We start from the raw sequence: 21122 nt of genomic DNA on the forward strand, positions 1-21122 counted from the left end.
ATGCACACTATTAGACACACAGGGACTGTTGTGAACAACTGATACCCACTCTATTTGACACACAGAGACAAGTGTGAACACCTGATACCCACCCTATTTGACACACAGGGACAGGTGTGAACAACTGATACCCGCTCTATTTGACACACCAGAGCATCCGTGAACAACTGATACCCGCTCTATATGACATGCGAAATGTTGAAATAAACAGGACAGGACAAACGTTTAATTTGCCAAATGCAAGAAAGCACACAGAAGAAATGTCACGTTTATCTCTGGAAGGGCGGGGGCGGTGGGGAAGCCAAGTGGTTAAAGCGTCCGCTCGTCACACCGAAGACCCGGGTAAGATTCCCCAAATCCGTAAAATGTGTGAAGCCTATTTCTGGTGTATCCCACCGTGATCTTGCTAGAATATTGCTAAAAGCGGCGTAAAACCATACTCACTCACGCCTTGGATCACAAATCAGTGGGAAGTTTCTTTTGCTCGTCAGTGAACAATAGAAGCAGTTTAAAAAATAAAAGTGTCATTGATGAAGTGGACTTAAAAAATCCCGAATGCCTGAACCTATTTGTGACTCGAGATGACAAGGTATGAGAATGTAAGTCACGACCCATACCTTGCGCGGCCTATTTCCTGACTCGCTTCGTGGTTTCCTAAATCACTCAAGTACTTAACACCACAACGTGATCTTATCCATGCAAGAATATCCGCCCGTTTCTACCCTTGCAATATTGAGCTTAATGTGTCTGGACGACCCGCGCCAAGAACAAAGTCCCTTGTTATGAAATCAAAACGAAAAATATTTCATCCTCAACAGACAAACAAAATGATATATGACCGCAATAAAGACATTCATTAATGCTGCAATTCCCTTAAACACAGAGGCTCACAGACCAGAGAGGCTTCACAGTATCAATTAACTCTGCACAGAATACCAGCAACACGAAACACCAAGCAAGGCACCTCTGAAAACAGCAATGCAATTGAGCCCTTGCCAAAAGTGTTCTGCCTTTTGAGTTGAAAAACAAGTTTGCACTCGGATATATAAAAGGTTCTTCGCTGAAAATGACCGAAAACTTTGAACTACGTATAAGATATGTAATTACTTAGTTTTAAAAATATTTTCTGGGCAAATTCGACAGCCGACGGCTGTGTCTGTGCCATAACAGCGACCATGGATATTGATTTTGATTTTGTAAAACTCTGACTGAACAGTCAACATCAGCCTCAGTACCTTAGCACAGAAAAGTAAACACAAAAAGACTTAGACTTAGTAGCAAGGATGGAAACCTGTCGAAAAAGAAAGAGGGTCTATGCCTTTTAGCGTTGAGCGAAATATTTATCTCCATATCCCAACACCTTTATATGACTGCAATTTGGTCATTTGTTCCAAATATATATAGAAGAATTAATAAAAATCCTTTTTCAAACGTGTATTTATAAAATCGCATCGGCATAAATTAAACCGAGTATGAGATGAAACTGATTTCAGATGGCCTAAAAAGCAAAATGGCGGTGAAAGTTCCGTGAACGGGACCACTGAATGTCGGTCATGTCACACTTATCCTTGAAAGAAAGACCTCGGGTTGGGTACGTGAAGGGAAACATTTCCATCTGACCCCATGTCTGACTCAAGGGTTGAAGAGTTGTACTTGCGTGATTGCAGCGGAAAATTACTTTGCCTTTTACAATATATGGTTTATCAGAATTGCAAGTTCTACTGACTTTTTTAAGTGAGGAAACTTCAAATATTTCTGCCTATTTATAACTTAATAACATCTGGAGACCTGAAAAGCATGAAGGTATTCCCGAATTCATTTTTTCTAATATATGTACGTACTTTTTTGTCAATGTGGACATTTGTTAATAATATCTCAGTCCATAACTATTGTTTTTTGCAACACTGACTTTTTGACTCACACAAATTGATATACACAAGAAATTGTTTCCAAGTCTAATTGAATTATTTGCTATAAAACGAATTCCAAACATGTTATGTTAATTTCATCTATCATTAACTAACAATATACAGATTAATAGAAAACGAAAGTCAGAATATATTTTTGGATACATTTTCCTGTCAATTGGTAAAATGACTGAAATATTTAAACTTTTCATAATTTTACCTTGTGAATCAAATTTTATACATTGACTAACGTGCACACAGCATCACACGGAGAGGTGTGTGGGAACAATATAGTATTGTGTGATGAAGTTATCAACCGAAAAGAACTATGATGATTCTGTTCAGTGCTACCTTAAACGAATGAAAACAAAAAGCAAGGGGTGTAATTACAACTAAGAAACCTTACTATGTAGTATGAGAAAATACCTTGTTGGAGATATGTATGCGTCAATATCCACATAAGGGAGCAGGTTTCCAAGCATCTGTAGCAGTTCATAGACACTTGTTCTATGCCACACGTCTTTGTAACAATCTAATATTTATATATACGGCGTTTGGGGATATTACAACTGTGTTTCTCAACTGATGACGTAGGTATGTTGCATGTGGGTCTCTGCATAGGTGTGAAGTCTCATTTGTAGGTTGACCCAGCACACGTGACTACTATTTCCATGATGTCATGATCCTAAACAAAGATTACACTATTTCAGAAGTTCAACAATCTGGGAAACTCATTAACTTTAACTGGCACATTCTGTGTGAGTTATAAAACTCTGACATGTGAAAACTCCAACGCAATGAATGTATCAGTATCACAAATTGGGAAACGTAATTTTAGTACTTGTACTTTCATGTGTTCCCTTATTCGTTTCTATGAGTATATTTTGTTTGTTTGTCTGTGCGATCTTTTGCACTCAGCAATATTCCAGCTATATGGCGGCAGTCTGTAAATAATCGAGTCTGGACAATCCTGTGATTAACAGCATGCGTATCGATCAACGTAATTGGGATCCCATTACATGTATCAACCAAGTCAACGTTCCTGACCGCCTGATCCCTTTAGTCACCTCTTACGAAAAACATGGATTGCTGAAGGCCAATTCTAACCCTGATCTTTACGATACGATATATTTGATGTGAAAATGATTTTCTGATGAGGTTCTAATTTTTTTATAAACAAGTAAAATTCACAAAACCATTTCCAGACCACGAGAACTCTCATCAAAAAGTTACATTGTCAGATACCAACTTAATAATTGCTATCAAATAGTGATGATACTTGGTACGCGAAAGGGTGACCAATATCCTGCCCATCATTCCCTAAATAGGAGAATAAACCAAACGACCCTAGAGGATACAATCAGTGTATGAAATAAGCCAAAACCCCAGCCAGACATCTGGGCTGGTAACTTCAAAAACTTATCAGCCCAGAAGAGATTTGACCAGTCCTTCTTAAATACTAAATAGACAGTGCCAGTGGACACGATTTCTGGAAAAAAATTCACTCGTCCATCGGACTGGCTAGCTGTAAAATTAGACCGTCCGGCAGAAATCTAGCCCGTCTCGGGCTGTCGGACGGGCATTATTTCATACACTGATGATACAAATGTAATAAATATGAGGATCCAAAACTATCTTTCACTTGAAAATCTGAAAAGAAAATGTTTTATGATGCAAATGAGCATATTGATGTACAAACATTGATGTACAACCATTTCAAACTTGTCGAGCAAATTGCTCCATGGGAGTAAATGTAAACTGGTTACAACATGGTGGGCATGCTGATGCAAAACGTGATTCAGCGAATAGTTCTTATTCTTCTTTAGGCATGTGCCCATTTCGTTCTGTAGGGAGTGCAACAGTTATATAAATATTGTGTGTAAAATAGGAAAACAGCCTAAAAAACGGGGGTTTCAAATATTACAAATATGTGCATCCAATACTTTATTTTTCTTGCAACTCTGGAACTCAAATGTCTTATGTCACAAAACAGCATATTAATGGATAAGTAGTGGATTATTTCTTTTATAACTTCCTTGTCACAGAAAATGTGAATGAACTACCAAAATTGATAGAATATGTCTAAACACCCACTGTACTGTGCCCAGTTAGTCAATCTTGTTAATGACCCAGCCAGCTAACCAACTATCAAGATTTTAATGATTCTTGTTGATGCATAAGAGCGTTACAGATGAGTGATGGTTTTTAGTTGACATATTCATGTGGTAGTACTTGATAGTATATGGTGAAAAGACTGAAACGGACATAAAAAGATCGAATTAGTTCTACAATAGTTCTGTCAGTTCAAAAGGTCATTGAAATTAATCTGTACAAAATCTTTTAGCTTATTTTTGTTTCTTACGTTATACATTCTAACATGAGACAAAGAATGCATGTAACTCATGGAAATGATTCCTACATCAATAATCAATAAGGAGAGAATTCAATCATATTTTCAGTGAAGTAAAATTTTGTGACCAATGGAGCCAAAACATAGCAAAACTTCAAAACATTTAAAAGTAAATTTAAAGCTCATTTCCTGACTAAAAGTTATGCTGAAAGTGACAAAAGCCTTACTCAGATAAAAGAAACAAAACGTACACTGTGGGGACTGTATAATTGTCTGACTTTAGTTAATTGGTTCCTAAATAGAGCTGCTGGGTAGCAGACGACATCCTGTTGCACACTCCGGCACAGCGATGACTTAACATAACATCACTGCCACAGGGTAATTTGCATATCACGTGACTGGACTTTTCTCTTGTTTGTAATCAAACGCGCATATTCATAATAAGAAGAGACTGGACTCACGAAAGCTTTCGGCGCTCTCTTCATAATGTTTTACATTGTTACATATATATTCTTCCACAACTGCGACAGTTAGGTCTATGACAGTACATATTTAGATATCAAACTGGTTGCATCGTTTGCTCTCCATCAGCTTCAATGACAGCACTTGGAGCCGTACAACCTATGTAAACAAAGGATATTTTCTCAGTGAAACTAAACCATTCTATTAAAGATGTTTAGTTAGATGTGTAGACGCGTCAAAAATTAAAAGAGTATAAGAAATCGGTACATTATATTGAATGGACAATGCAAGATGTGACGAATCGTCACATTTTTCTGGCCTGTGGCAGAGGAACTATGCTGGCTTGCCGCATGGAACTCTGGGTAGGAGAGTGATCTTGTTGGTGAGGGCTCACAAATCTATCTCCACTGGGAAGAGTTCTTCTGGGGGGAGGTAACTCTATAGCCGATAAACTGACTGAAGTGTCAATAAAACCTTTAATGGGTGTAACAGAACACCCTCTCATAAATGTATTTGGAGATGGAAAGTGCCCCTATAATTTAATTCATTCTTGCAGACCTGAACGAAAGAATCTATGTATTATTACGTGAAAAAAAACCTTTGGGGGCAAGAAATATACTGAACATCATTGAAAATGCACCACCTGTAAATTTTGAAATATGGTAATAGGATTTAATTTTGAGAGTGAAAATGAACGTTGTAAATGTTGTTAATAACACAAAAGACAATAAAAATAATGCTGTACTGTAAAGAACGGATCCCCGGATTGCCCGAACACATCATGGAACACATCACATGACAACAACAAAATGCATGCACAACACACACGAAAAGCACAAATTGCATGCGTAAAACGTGCTGATTATGGGTATAAATGGCCGTCGGCAAAAAAACGTTCTCATTTTAGCTGTACCTCCGCAAGTAAAGTATATTTTGCAATGCCAAGATTATCACCAGAGGAACGAGAACGGGCGTTGGGCATGTTGCAGGTTGGCACATCAAGCAGGATTATTGCCAGACGATTTGGTTGCCATCATTCCATCATCATAAGACTTGCCAACAGGTACCAACAAACAGGAACCACCAGGGACCGCCAACGTCCTGGCCAGGCACGTGTTACCACCCCTCGCCAAGATCGAGACATTGTTCCCGCCAACGCTGTCCAAGGCCGACGTGGTTTGATCAGTGCTTCCACCGTCCGACGCCGTTCCGTGCGGCAGGATTACGGTGTGTAATTACGGCATGGCGTTGTGTTCTCCGACGAGTCACGTTTTCACTTGCGAAATGCTGACGGGCGTCTACGGGCATGGCGTCGACCGGGAGAACGTTATTATTAGGACTGTGTTATGCAAACAGATCGGTGGGGTGGAGATAGCATTATGGTGTGGGGGGGTATCAGTTATCATCACCAAACCGCTCTGGTAGTTTGTCGTGGCAGAGTGAATGCCCTTTACTACCGTGACACCATTCTTCAGAACAACGTCGTTCCCTTCTTTAACCAACATCAAGATCACAGAATACTGCAGGCAGAGTGGTCTCTCTGTCAAAGAAATCAGACCACATTACTCCCGTTCTTCACTCACTTCATTGGCTTCCCGTCCACTACCGCATAATATATACTGAGTCAAAAAAGAAACTTCACATTCTTTCTTCAGGGCACTATAAAAGAACAAGAGATGGGTAGATGGTTAAATTGTTATTATTTCATTGCTGAGATCTGTGTGATGTACTCGATAGACTGACAGTCCCATAATCAGTTCCATTAGGCTACACCGCCGTTCCAAAACATGGGTATACAGAATGTCAAGTCACAAGAATAAAAGTGCGAAATTTCTCAGTTCAATATCGTGTATGGCCTCCCCGCGCATTCACCACTGCCAAACACCGTCTCCTCATCGACTGCCTGATGCTTGTGAACACGTGGTTGGGGATTCTGCGCCATTGCTCTTGCAAGGCAGCGCCAAGTTCCTGCAAATTCTGAGGTTGGTTCCTAACACCACGAAGACTTCTCCCAAGTGGACCTCGATGGCCAGTCCATGACGTTGATTCCAGCGTTTTGAAGGAAATTTCGTGTCAACATCGCGGTATGCGGCCGAGCATTATCATGCTGGAACTGTGGACCTGGGACATGAGCCGCCATGAAAGGAACGAGTTCAGGGGTGAGCCCCTGGTCGCGGTAAGCAGCAGCTGTGAGGTTTCCACGGATGACCAGAAGTCGGGAACGGTTGTTCCCACAGAAAGCACCCCACACCATGCAACTTCCGCCCCCGAATCTGTCGACTTCCTGTACACAACATTGGGCATACCGTTCACGATGTCGTCTCCAGACTCTATGCCTGCCGTCCGCGAATCTGAGGGTAAACCTGGATTCATCGCTAAAGACGACTCGATTCCAGTCTCTCTGGGTCCATCGGAGGTGACGTTGGGCCCACAGCAGACGTTGACGTTGATGAAACGGCGTCAATATTGGCCCACGATATGGACGCCGAGAATGGAGATTGGCAGCCCGCAACCGATTTCGAATGGTCTGTGAGGACATTCGACCTCTAAACATCTCAGCCCTGGTTCGTGTAGTCGGCAGAAATCTGTCACGTAGGTGACGTAGGACGATTTGACGGTCTTCTGCTCGTGACGTCACACGTGGACGTCACGACCTTGGGCGATCAGAAATGGTGCCAGTTTGTTGTAGACGACCTCGCAAGTCATACACAGTACGAAGGCTGCATCCCATTGCTCTTGCGACGTCAATAACAGATCTTCCCGCTTGCAACATGCCAACGGCACGTTCACGTTGCACATTTGACAATCGTGGCATTTCAAGTACCGTCAGAGCTGTGGTTTAAAAGTGTTTTTTCAATTCTTGAGGCCAATGCAAACACGTGCATATGAAGAAAACTTCGATGCGAAGATCACGTGATCGACTGCACGTGCAAAACCTGATTTGGCACTAACGTCATTTGCTCGACAAATAGATGGGTTTGAATGGGTTTTGCTAACGTTTTTCTAGAGTCGAAAGATAGGGATCCCATTTCGGATACATAGATGTATCATCAGAGAAGTTTGAAGTTTCTTTTTTGACTCAGTATATAAAACTCAACTCCTTGTTTTCAAAAGTTTACATGGTCTAGCTCCTCAGTACCTCTGTGATCTGTTCCACCGTAATACTCCTGTACGTTCACTCCGATCAAATGATGAGTGTCTTTTGACAATTCCTGTGACTAGGACAAAAACATATGGTGACAGGTCACTCGAGACGACTGGCCCTCATCTCTGGAACAATCTTCCATCTCACCTCAGAACACAACCAGATTTAGCTGTTTTTAAATCAAATCGGAAGACGTGTCTCTTTGCTGAAGCATTTGAACTCTATGTGATATCTAGACCATCTTAGAGCCAGAACGCCTTTGAGCGGATTACGGATATTGTTGCTATATAAGTATTTGTATGTATGTATGTATGTATGTATGTATGTATGTATGTATGTATGTATGTATGTATGTATGTATGTATGTATGTATGTATGTATGTATGTATGTATGTATGTATGTATGTATGTATGTATGTATGTATGTATGTATGTATCTGCACACATTCCAGCAGGACAATGCTCGAGCGCACACTGCACGTGTTGCAACACAGTTTCTGGCAAACAGCAACATTCCTCTATTTCCATGGCCTGCATTGTCACCAGATTTGTCACCCATTGAACACTTGTGGGATTACATCGGCCAACGCCTCTCACGTCGCCCACAGATCAACAACCTTGGGGAACTTGAGAATGCCTTGCAACAAGAGTGGAATGCATTGTCTCAAAACATTATTCAGAGACTTATCAGTTTAATGGGGAGACGTTGCACAGCTTGTGTTGCTGCTAACGGTGTCATACACGTTACTGACTTTCCCATTTGACTCCATCTTTCTTTCATGGTCAGCTGAATTAAAACTTCATTGTTTTGCTGGATTGGTTCTTGTTTCTTTTCTTTACCAATCATTGGACTACAAAAGTATGTAAAATTTACACCGATTGCTCATTTATGCTCTTGGAAATCCAAACTAATACAGGTGGTGCGTTTTCAATGATGTTCAGTATAATTACCAGACTTAATTGATCATTATTTCCAGGTTGGTGGCCAAGTAAGACATGGCATTTGGTGATCCTCATTTTGATATGAAATCTCGTGTAAAGCTCTCGTATAAAGTTCCAGTGCTGTCCCGATCACTCCAATTCAAACACAAGACTTGTGGTGATGATGGCTTATTAGAGGACGTTTTGATCGTCTAAGGTTGTACCCGGCTTTCCTGAGGTGGTGACCTTGCGAAATCGAAACGAATGGTGCTTCAGAACATTTTCTTGTGGCGAACAGCTGTCGTCCAGTGAGCCTTATACTGATGCTAAGTTCCTGAATAGATATAATTTTGATAGTAACAAATAAACCCATTCAAATTGAAAAGGAGACCCAGGAGTTGGAAGATCCAACCTGGGGAAATCTAGACTAGCTTCATTCAGGGCTTTAGGGCTTTAGCATTGCAGAGAGGGAGAGACAGTAGGGAAAATAATGTGGTTCAGGGACTTGAGACAGGCTAGGTGAGACTGAGCAATGCCTTGCCTTCACGATCTAAGGTCACCCTGGGTCGTCCACAAAATTTTGTTTCTGGAAATGCTCCACAGGGTGTGTTTGGGAGACACTTTTCACCAAGTACACTTGCAAAATTTCTTAAATGGACATTATCATCTTCCGTATCGACATAGCTCTGTTAGCTGTCAACATATACTGAGTCAAAAAGAAACTTCACATTCTTTCTTCAGGGCACTATAAAAAGAACAAGAGATGGTAAGATGTTAAATTGTTATTATTTCATTGCTGAGATCTGTGTGATGTACTCGATAGACTGACAGTCCCATAATCAGTTCCATTAGGCTACACCGCCGTTCCAAAACATGGGTATACAGAATGTCAAGTCACAAGAATAAAAGTGCGAAATTTCTCAGTTCAATATCGTGTATGGCCGCCCCGCGCATTCACCACTGCCAAACACCGTCTCCCTCATCGACTGCCTGATGCTTGTGAACACGTGGTTTGGGGATTCTGCGCCATTGCTCTTGCAAGGCAGCGCCAAGTTCCTGCAAATTCTGAGGTTGGTTCCTAACACCACGAAGCCTTCTCCCAAGAGCATCCCAAACGTGCTCTATTGGATTAAGGTCAGGGGACCTCGATGGCCAGTCCATGACGTTGATTCCAGCGTTTTGAAGGAAATTTCGTGTCAACATCGCGGTATGCGGCCGAGCATTATCATGCTGGAACTGTGGACCTGGGACATGAGCCGCCATGAAAGGAACGAGTTCAGGGGGTGAGCCCCTGGTCGCGGTAAGCAGCAGCTGTGAGGTTTCCACGGATGACCAGAAGTCGGGAACGGTTGTTCCCACAGAAAGCACCCCACACCATGCAACTTCCGCCCCCGAATCTGTCGACTTCCTGTACACAACATTGGGCATACCGTTCACGATGTCGTCTCCAGACTCTATGCCTGCCGTCCGCGAATCTGAGGGTAAACCTGGATTCATCGCTAAAGACGACTCGATTCCAGTCTCTCTCTGGGTCCATCGGAGGTGACGTTGGGCCCACAGCAGACGTTGACGTTGATGAAACGGCGTCAATATTGGCCCACGATATGGACGCCGAGAATGGAGATTGGCAGCCCGCAACCGATTTCGAATGGTCTGTGAGGACATTCGACCTCTAAACATCTCAGCCCTGGTTCGTGTAGTCGGCAGAAATCTGTCACGTAGGTGACGTTGGACGATTTGACGGTCTTCTGCTCGTGACGTCACACGTGGACGTCACGACCTTGGGCGATCAGAAATGGTGCCAGTTTGTTGTAGACGACCTCGCAAGTCATACACAGTACGAAGGCTGCATCCCATTGCTCTTGCGACGTCAATAACAGATCTTCCCGCTTGCAACATGCCAACGGCACGTTCACGTTGCACATTTGACAATCGTGGCATTTCAAGTACCGTCAGAGCTGTGGTTTAAAAGTGTTTTTTCAATTCTTGAGGCCAATGCAAACACGTGCATATGAAGAAAACTTCGATGCGAAGATCACGTGATCGACTGCACGTGCAAAACCTGATTTGGCACTAACGTCATTTGCTCGACAAATAGATGGGTTTGAATGGGTTTTGCTAACGTTTTCTAGAGTCGAAAGATAGGGATCCCATTTCGGATACATAGATGTATCATCAGAGAAGTTTGAAGTTTCTTTTTTGACTCAGTATATAAAACTCAACTCCTTGTTTTCAAAAGTTTACATGGTCTAGCTCCTCAGTACCTCTGTGATCTGTTCCACCGTAATACTCCTGTACGTTCACCCGATCAAATGATGAGTGTCTTTGACAATTCCTGTGACTAGGACAAAAACATATGGTGACAGGTCACTCGAGACGACTGGCCCTCATCTCTGGAACAATCTTCCATCTCACCTCAGAACACAACCAGATTTAGCTGTTTTTAAATCAAATCGGAAGACGTGTCTCTTTGCTGAAGCATTTGAACTCTATGTGATATCTAGACCATCTTAGAGCCAGAACGCCTTTGAGCGGATTACGGATATTGTTGCTATATAAGTATTTGTATGTATGTATGTATGTATGTATGTATGTATGTATGTATGTATGTATGTATGTATGTATGTATGTATGTATGTATGTATGTATGTATGTATGTATGTATGTATGTATGTATGTATGTATGTATGTATGTATGTATGTATGTATGTATGTATGTATGTATGTATGTATGTATGTATGTATGTATGTATGTATGTATGTATGTATGTATCTGCACACATTCCAGCAGGACAATGCTCGAGCGCACACTGCACGTGTTGCAACACAGTTTCTGGCAAACAGCAACATTCCTCTATTTCCATGGCCTGCATTGTCACCAGATTTGTCACCCATTGAACACTTGTGGGATTACATCGGCCAACGCCTCTCACGTCGCCCACAGATCAACAACCTTGGGGAACTTGAGAATGCCTTGCAACAAGAGTGGAATGCATTGTCTCAAAACATTATTCAGAGACTTATCAGTTTAATGGGGAGACGTTGCACAGCTTGTGTTGCTGCTAACGGTGTCATACACGTTACTGACTTTCCCATTTGACTCCATCTTTCTTTCATGGTCAGCTGAATTAAAACTTCACTGTTTTGCTGGATTGGTTCTTGTTTCTTTTCTTTACCAATCATTGGACTACAAAAGTATGTAAAATTTACACCGATTGCTCATTTATGCTCTTGGAAATCCAAACTAATACAGGTGGTGCGTTTTCAATGATGTTCAGTATAATTACCAGACTTAATTGATCATTATTTCCAGGTTGGTGGCCAAGTAAGACATGGCATTTGGTGATCCTCATTTTGATATGAAATCTCGTGTAAAGCTCTCGTATAAAGTTCCAGTGCTGTCCCGATCACTCCAATTCAAACACAAGACTTGTGGTGATGATGGCTTATTAGAGGACGTTTTTGATCGTCTAAGGTTGTACCCGGCTTTCCTGAGGTGGTGACCTTGCGAAATCGAAACGAATGGTGCTTCAGAACATTTTCTTGTGGCGAACAGCTGTCGTCCAGTGAGCCTTATACTGATGCTAAGTTCCTGAATAGATATAATTTTGATAGTAACAAATAAACCCATTCAAATTGAAAAGGAGACCCAGGGAGTTGGAAGATCCAACCTGGGGAAATCTAGACTAGCTTCATTCAGGGCTTTAGGGCTTTAGCATTGCAGAGAGGGAGAGACAGTAGGGAAAATAATGTGGTTCAGGGACTTGAGACAGGCTAGGTGAGACTGAGCAATGCCTTGCCTTCACGATCTAAGGTCACCCTGGGTCGTCCACAAAATTTTGTTTCTGGAAATGCTCCACAGGGTGTGTTTGGGAGACACTTTTCACCAAGTACACTTGCAAAAATTTCTTAAATGGACATTATCATCTTCCGTATCGACATAGCTCTGTTAGCTGTCAACATATACTGAGTCAAAAAAGAAACTTCACATTCTTTCTTCAGGGCACTATAAAAGAACAAGAGATGGTAAGATGTTAAATTGTTATTATTTCATTGCTGAGATCTGTGTGATGTACTCGATAGACTGACAGTCCCATAATCAGTTCCATTAGGCTACACCGCCGTTCCAAAACATGGGTATACAGAATGTCAAGTCACAAGAATAAAAGTGCGAAATTTCTCAGTTCAATATCGTGTATGGCCGCCCCGCGCATTCACCACTGCCAAACACCGTCTCCTCATCGACTGCCTGATGCTTGTGAACACGTGGTTTGGGATTCTGCGCCATTGCTCTTGCAAGGCAGCGCCAAGTTCCTGCAAATTCTGAGGTTGGTTCCTAACACCACGAAGCCTTCTCCCAAGAGCATCCCAAACGTGCTCTATTGGATTAAGGTCAGGGGACCTCGATGGCCAGTCCATGACGTTGATTCCAGCGTTTTGAAGGAAATTTCGTGTCAACATCGCGGTATGCGGCCGAGCATTATCATGCTGGAACTGTGGACCTGGGACATGAGCCGCCATGAAAGGAACGAGTTCAGGGGTGAGCCCCTGGTCGCGGTAAGCAGCAGCTGTGAGGTTTCCACGGATGACCAGAAGTCGGGAACGGTTGTTCCCACAGAAAGCACCCCACACCATGCAACTTCCGCCCCCGAATCTGTCGACTTCCTGTACACAACATTGGGCATACCGTTCACGATGTCGTCTCCAGACTCTATGCCTGCCGTCCGCGAATCTGAGGGTAAACCTGGATTCATCGCTAAAGACGACTCGATTCCAGTCTCTCTGGGTCCATCGGAGGTGACGTTGGGCCCACAGCAGACGTTGACGTTGATGAAACGGCGTCAATATTGGCCTACGATATGGACGCCGAGAATGGAGATTGGCAGCCCGCAACCGATTTCGAATGGTCTGTGAGGACATTCGACCTCTAAACATCTCAGCCCTGGTTCGTGTAGTCGGCAGAAATCTGTCACGTAGGTGACGTAGGACGATTTGACGGTCTTCTGCTCGTGACGTCACACGTGGACGTCACGACCTTGGGCGATCAGAAATGGTGCCAGTTTGTTGTAGACGACCTCGCAAGTCATACACAGTACGAAGGCTGCATCCCATTGCTCTTGCGACGTCAATAACAGATCTTCCCGCTTGCAACATGCCAACGGCACGTTCACGTTGCACATTTGACAATCGTGGCATTTCAAGTACCGTCAGAGCTGTGGTTTAAAAGTGTTTTTTCAATTCTTGAGGCCAATGCAAACACGTGCATATGAAGAAAACTTCGATGCGAAGATCACGTGATCGACTGCACGTGCAAAACCTGATTTGGCACTAACGTCATTTGCTCGACAAATAGATGGGTTTGAATGGGTTTTGCTAACGTTTTTCTAGAGTCGAAAGATAGGGATCCCATTTCGGATACATAGATGTATCATCAGAGAAGTTTGAAGTTTCTTTTTTGACTCAGTATATAAAACTCAACTCCTTGTTTTCAAAAGTTTACATGGTCTAGCTCCTCAGTACCTCTGTGATCTGTTCCACCGTAATACTCCTGTACGTTCACTCCGATCAAATGATGAGTGTCTTTTGACAATTCCTGTGACTAGGACAAAAACATATGGTGACAGGTCACTCGAGACGACTGGCCCTCATCTCTGGAACAATCTTCCATCTCACCTCAGAACACAACCAGATTTAGCTGTTTTTAAATCAAATCGGAAGACGTGTCTCTTTGCTGAAGCATTTGAACTCTATGTGATATCTAGACCATCTTAGAGCCAGAACGCCTTTGAGCGGATTACGGATATTGTTGCTATATAAGTATTTGTATGTATGTATGTATGTATGTATGTATGTATGTATGTATGTATGTATGTGTATGTATGTATGTATGTATGTATGTATGTATGTATGTATGTATGTATGTATGTATGTATGTATGTATGTATGTATCTGCACACATTCCAGCAGGACAATGCTCGAGCGCACACTGCACGTGTTGCAACACAGTTTCTGGCAAACAGCAACATTCCTCTATTTCCATGGCCTGCATTGTCACCAGATTTGTCACCCATTGAACACTTGTGGATTACATCGGCCAACGCCTCTCACGTCGCCCACAGATCAACAACCTTGGGGAACTTGAGAATGCCTTGCAACAAGAGTGGAATGCATTGTCTCAAAACATTATTCAGAGACTTATCAGTTTAATGGGGAGACGTTGCACAGCTTGTGTTGCTGCTAACGGTGTCATACACGTTACTGACTTTCCCATTTGACTCCATCTTTCTTTCATGGTCAGCTGAATTAAAACTTCACTGTTTTGCTGGATTGGTTCTTGTTTCTTTTCTTTACCAATCATTGGACTACAAAAGTATGTAAAATTTACACCGATTGCTCATTTATGCTCTTGGAAATCCAAACTAATACAGGTGGTGCGTTTTCAATGATGTTCAGTATAATTACCAGACTTAATTGATCATTATTTCCAGGTTGGTGGCCAAGTAAGACATGGCATTTGGTGATCCTCATTTTGATATGAAATCTCGTGTAAAGCTCTCGTATAAAGTTCCAGTGCTGTCCCGATCACTCCAATTCAAACACAAGACTTGTGGTGATGATGGCTTATTAGAGGACGTTTTTGATCGTCTAAGGTTGTACCCGGCTTTCCTGAGGTGGTGACCTTGCGAAATCGAAACGAATGGTGCTTCAGAACATTTTCTTGTGGCGAACAGCTGTCGTCCAGTGAGCCTTATACTGATGCTAAGTTCCTGAATAGATATAATTTTGATAGTAACAAATAAACCCATTCAAATTGAAAAGGAGACCCAGGGAGTTGGAAGATCCAACCTGGGGAAATCTAGACTAGCTTCATTCAGGGCTTTAGGGCTTTAGCATTGCAGAGAGGGAGAGACAGTAGGGAAAATAATGTGGTTCAGGGACTTGAGACAGGCTAGGTGAGACTGAGCAATGCCTTGCCTTCACGATCTAAGGTCACCCTGGGTCGTCCACAAAATTTTGTTTCTGGAAATGCTCCACAGGGTGTGTTTGGGAGACACTTTTCACCAAGTACACTTGCAAAAATTTCTTAAATGGACATTATCATCTTCCGTATCGACATAGCTCTGTTAGCTGTCAACATATACTGAGTCAAAAAAGAAACTTCACATTCTTTCTTCAGGGCACTATAAAGAACAAGAGATGGTAAGATGTTAAATTGTTATTATTTCATTGCTGAGATCTGTGTGATGTACTCGATAGACTGACAGTCCCATAATCAGTTCCATTAGGCTACACCGCCGTTCCAAAACATGGGTATACAGAATGTCAAGTCACAAGAATAAAAGTGCGAAATTTCTCAGTTCAATATCGTGTATGGCCGCCCCGCGCATTCACCACTGCCAAACACCGTCTCCTCATCGACTGCCTGATGCTTGTGAACACGTGGTTTGGGATTCTGCGCCATTGCTCTTGCAAGGCAGCGCCAAGTTCCTGCAAATTCTGAGGTTGGTTCCTAACACCACGAAGCCTTCTCCCAAGAGCATCCCAAACGTGCTCTATTGGATTAAGGTCAGGGGACCTCGATGGCCAGTCCATGACGTTGATTCCAGCGTTTTGAAGGAAATTTCGTGTCAACATCGCGGTATGCGGCCGAGCATTATCATGCTGGAACTGTGGACCTGGGACATGAGCCGCCATGAAAGGAACGAGTTCAGGGGTGAGCCCCTGGTCGCGGTAAGCAGCAACTGTGAGGTTTCCACGGATGACCAGAAATCGGGAACGGTTGTTCCCACAGAAAGCACCCCACACCATGCAACTTCCGCCCCCGAATCTGTCGACTTCCTGTACACAACATTGGGCATACCGTTCACGACGTCGTCTCCAGACTCTATGCCTGCCGTCCGCGAATCTGAGGGTAAACCTGGATTCATCGCTAAAGACGACTCGATTCCAGTCTCTCTGGGTCCATCGGAGGTGACGTTGGGCCCACATCAGACACTGACGTTGATGAAACGGCGTCAATATTGGCCCACGATATGGACGTCGAGAATGGAGATTGGCAGCCCGCAACCGATTTCGAATGGTCTGTGAGGACATTCGACCTCTAAACATCTCAGCCCTGGTTCGTGTAGTCGGCAGAAATCTGTCACGTAGGTGACGTAGGACGATTTGACAGTCTTCTGCTCGTGACGTCACACGTGGACGACCCGACCTTGGGCGATCAGAAGTGGTGCCAGTTTGTTGTAGACGACCTCGCAAGTCATACGCAGTACGAAGGCTGCATCCCATTGCTCTTGCGACGTCAATAACAGATCTTCCCGCTTACAACATGCCAACGGCACGTTCACGTTGCACATTTGACAATCGTGGCATTTCAAGTACCGTTAGAGCTGTGGTTTAAAAGTGTTTTTTCAATTCTTGAGGCCAATGCAAACACGTGCATATGAAGAAAACTTCGATGCGAAGATCACGTGATCGACTGCACGTGCAAAACCTGATTTGGCACTAACGTCATTTGCTCGACGAATTGATGGGTTTGAGTGGGTTTTGCTAACGTGTTTCTAGAGTCGAAAGATAGGGATCCCATTTCGGATACATAGATGTATCATCAGAGAAAAATTATTCATTATTTTTCAAATTACATTTTGTGAAGTTTCTTTTTTGACTCAGTATATTTAGGGGTGCGTACAGCTTTATCTTGCATATTTTCATATATCTGTTACGTTATGTTTTCTGTGTAATTTTTTTTTAAAATGCACAACTTTGTCTTGCATACTTTCCTGTGAATCAAGTATTTTACCATGATTATCGATTTTTCCGGTAACTGATGTATGCACGTTCAAACAAAAGAAACTTACAGATGCGCGGGGGCGCGGTGGGCGAGCTGGCTAAAGCGCCAGTTATCCATCGAGCTTGAGGTGTCGGGATCGAGCCCACCTGTGACCGGGTGTAAAAACCTTGGAGTCAACTTTGTGTGCAGACTCTTTCAGTGTTGTCACAACCCCTAGTGTACAGTACACAACCTCGTGCACTTAAAAGAACCCACGAATCCGTTGGTATATGACCAGATGGTGGCCACATAAATACGTGCAAACACCTAGTTGCGGGTACAGCAACGTGCAGTGAACTTGGACAAAGTACTGTGACTATGTGTCCCAGTCCACCCAGCTGTGATCATGAATGGGTACCTCGTAAGGGTAATATGCTAGTACAAGCAGCCACACATACACACACATGCAAGTCGTCACATGAGCGAAATTTCTTAAGTACGACGTTAAACCCCATTTCACCTCACCTCACCTCACCTACGTACAATGAGACGTGGTGTTTTGATTGTATAATATCTGCCAAGACCATGATAGTATTTCATGTTTTAATGTCAAATGTAATTGTGTTCAGAAAGAAAGACATTTCATTTTGACATAGCATCCCTGGGCGTCAAGCGGAGGTTGTGTAAGGGCGATGAGTAAGCTCTCGTCACTTAAAGAGCCCATTATTTTTCTCGAATCCGCGAAACAGTTTTTGGTCAGGTGTGATGTAACGTGGAGATAATTGACAGCCTCGGACACCTTCTAGGTCATCAAGGTGCCGTGTGACCTTGAAGGATGCTGGACAGTGTATATAAAATAAAGGAGCCCGCATTCACCCTGTCCACGACTCGGCGACAGAAGGCTTCCCGGTTGACTGAACACTCGACGACTCCTCAACATGATGCTGCAGGCAGTTCTACTCGCCAGTCTGGCGACGGTTGCTCTTGGTTCCATCTGCTGTGCTCCTCAGAAATGGGAAGGATTCAAAGACTACACCATTGTCGACTCCTCGGGTGGAGAGCGTGTAAGTACTTTTACACAGCTGACTTCCTCTAAACGGACACTCGGTAATAATATCATTAACAGGACGTAACTGGATGACAGGAAATTGAATTCCTCAATGACAGGAAATCCAAACTGAAGCATAATTTAGTATGATTAAACAAAGGTATCAAAAATTTCTGACATACGAACCCGTGAAGGTCCGGGTTAGAATGGACCTTCAGTAACCCATGCTTGTCGTAGGAGGCGACTAACGGGATCGGGTGGTCAGGCTCGCTGACTTGATTGACACATGTCATCGTTTCCCGATTGCGTAGATCGATGCTCATGCTGTTGATCACTGGATTGTCTGGTCCAGACTCGATTATTTACAGACCGCCGCCATATAGCTGGAATATTGCTGATTGCGGCGTAAAACTAAACTCGCTCACTCACTCTGACATATGATGTTCCCTGACAACAGTTTATTTTTTCAAATAGGATGTATTTCGGTTTTCCAGGGATACCCGCACCTCGTTGTGTCGAACATGAATATGTCGATTTCCCGGTTGTCTCGAACTTCTATTCCCTTCTGACCATTATGTATATGTGGTATGACATGAAGCTTGACTGCATCACTTGGATTAGTCTTTCGTACACATGATGTTTAGTTTTAAACATTTGCTTTATTGGTTGTGCCGAACTGTGGATAATTCGACCCCTCTTGAGTTTGTCATGCCGAGTTTGTACTGTAATATACCGTGAACAATACACTCGATTATCCATACCGGATTGTAATGACATATCTGCTTCGACACAGCAGTAAAATCATATTAAGGTAAAATGGTAGTTATCGAATCTTTATTCCAAGTTGTATAACTACTTCGTCGTTCTACTTAACTCTTCACAGTACTACAACATCTCTGACCAAGTGCGTTGGTGGTTTGTGTGAAAGTCACAGATATAAAGCTTTTACCGAAACAGTCCGGAAAGATGACGTTTGAAAAAAAATATTTTAAAAAGCATTTTAATGTCCTTTAGTATAAATAATGTCCAGTTGCGAGAAAAGCCTATCATCAGAAAGTACAGGGTCCCTTTACTTTTGTGTGAACGAAATCTTCACAATTTTCCCCCGGAGAACTTCATATACACAAGCTTCTGTTGTCAAATATTAAGTTAAATTCAAACTTAATAGTTGAATGAAGTGGTCCGTGAGTGAAAGAGTTTGGTTTTACGCCGCTTTTAGCAATATTCCAGCAACATCATGGAATCTATCTAACATGTCACCTATACACCTGCTCGTGTTCTGGAGTTAGTGGTACTCGTTGGTTTCAGCAAAGTGGGACACTTCTAAGACGTGTTTCAAATCATGTCAAACGCTATGATTGTTTCATCTTTTCCACCCTGCAGGTTATACTTGTCGTAAGAGACGATTTATTGAAACGGTCGGTCACGGCGTGCTTGCATCCTACCTCTACAACGTGAATTGTTGCTCAAAATCAAGGATGGCCTTTTTTTGGTATTTTTTGTATTCACGTCAGTTGAAAAAACTCAGGCTCCGAAACATTCTTAAATGAGAAACAACATACATAGAAAGGCACCCATTTCAGTCCAGTTAAATAATATTCTGGGAATAATAGACTAAGTACAAGATCGTGGAATCACAATGAAATGCAAGTGCTGCATCATCGTAAGATGAAGTCATAGCAGTCACAGCGCTTGTGACCCAAGGATGGTCTTGTCCTCTATGGAGTATTTACATACCGCCATCAAAGATGCATTATATCTGAGCCGGTCCTTGGGAACTATATTTTATAATCATATCTAGTCATGTCTAATCGTGTCTCTTCTCTGTTCAGGGTCTGCAATACTATTCCTATGACGCCCTCAACCGAAGGTACGCCATCAGCGGCAACTACACTTCTTTTGTCAGCTCCTACAAGGAAATCTGGGACTACCGTCAGGTGAGGCAACGTATTTCAAAGCAGCGACTTAATACGTTTTGAAGACACCCACAAGCACAAACGCATGCTGTGACTCCTGTCCTTACTGGAATGCAATATATTGTTGCCCTAGTAGGTGTGTGCGCGTGCGTGTGTGCGCGTGTGTGACCGTGCATGCTCGGCAAGGATGTTTTATATTCATCCTATATGTATGGTGTTGTCTGTCTCAGGTTGGACGCATGAAGATCCGGGTTAGAATTGATCTTCAGTAACACATGCTTGTCGTAAGAGGCGAATAATGGGATCGGGTGGTGAGGCTCGCTGACTTGGTTGACACATGTCATAGTATCCCAATCGATGCTCATGATGGCAGTCACTGGATTGTCTGGTCCAGGCTCAATTATTTACAGACCGCCCCCATATATCTGGAATACTGCTGATTGCGGCGTTAAACAACAACCAAGCAAGTAACTGTCTCAGGTTGTGTAACTCTGGCATTTTCTATAGCATCCTGATCCGTCAAAATTGACCTCTGTATTGTCAGCTGATCCTATGCAATATTGATCTTCGGCTATACAGCTTTCTCAGGGACTGATTAATCGATTC

At 42.8% G+C, this 21122-nt stretch overlaps 1 long non-coding RNA gene across 1 annotated transcript; it reads left to right on the forward strand.

Moving 5' to 3' along the window:
- The first annotated feature begins 330 nt into the window (after positions 1-330).
- On the forward strand, positions 331-20507 carry LOC124287301. The gene is made up of 3 exons (XR_006901247.1): positions 331-342; positions 18359-18616; positions 20433-20507. It is a non-coding gene; the product is annotated as an uncharacterized LOC124287301 (long non-coding RNA).
- Positions 20508-21122: the final 615 nt, after the last annotated feature.

Source organism: Haliotis rubra, unplaced genomic scaffold (assembly GCF_003918875.1).
Source record: "Haliotis rubra isolate DU_JTF1 unplaced genomic scaffold, ASM391887v1 Scf4, whole genome shotgun sequence".
Lineage (NCBI taxonomy): Eukaryota > Metazoa > Mollusca > Gastropoda > Lepetellida > Haliotidae > Haliotis > Haliotis rubra.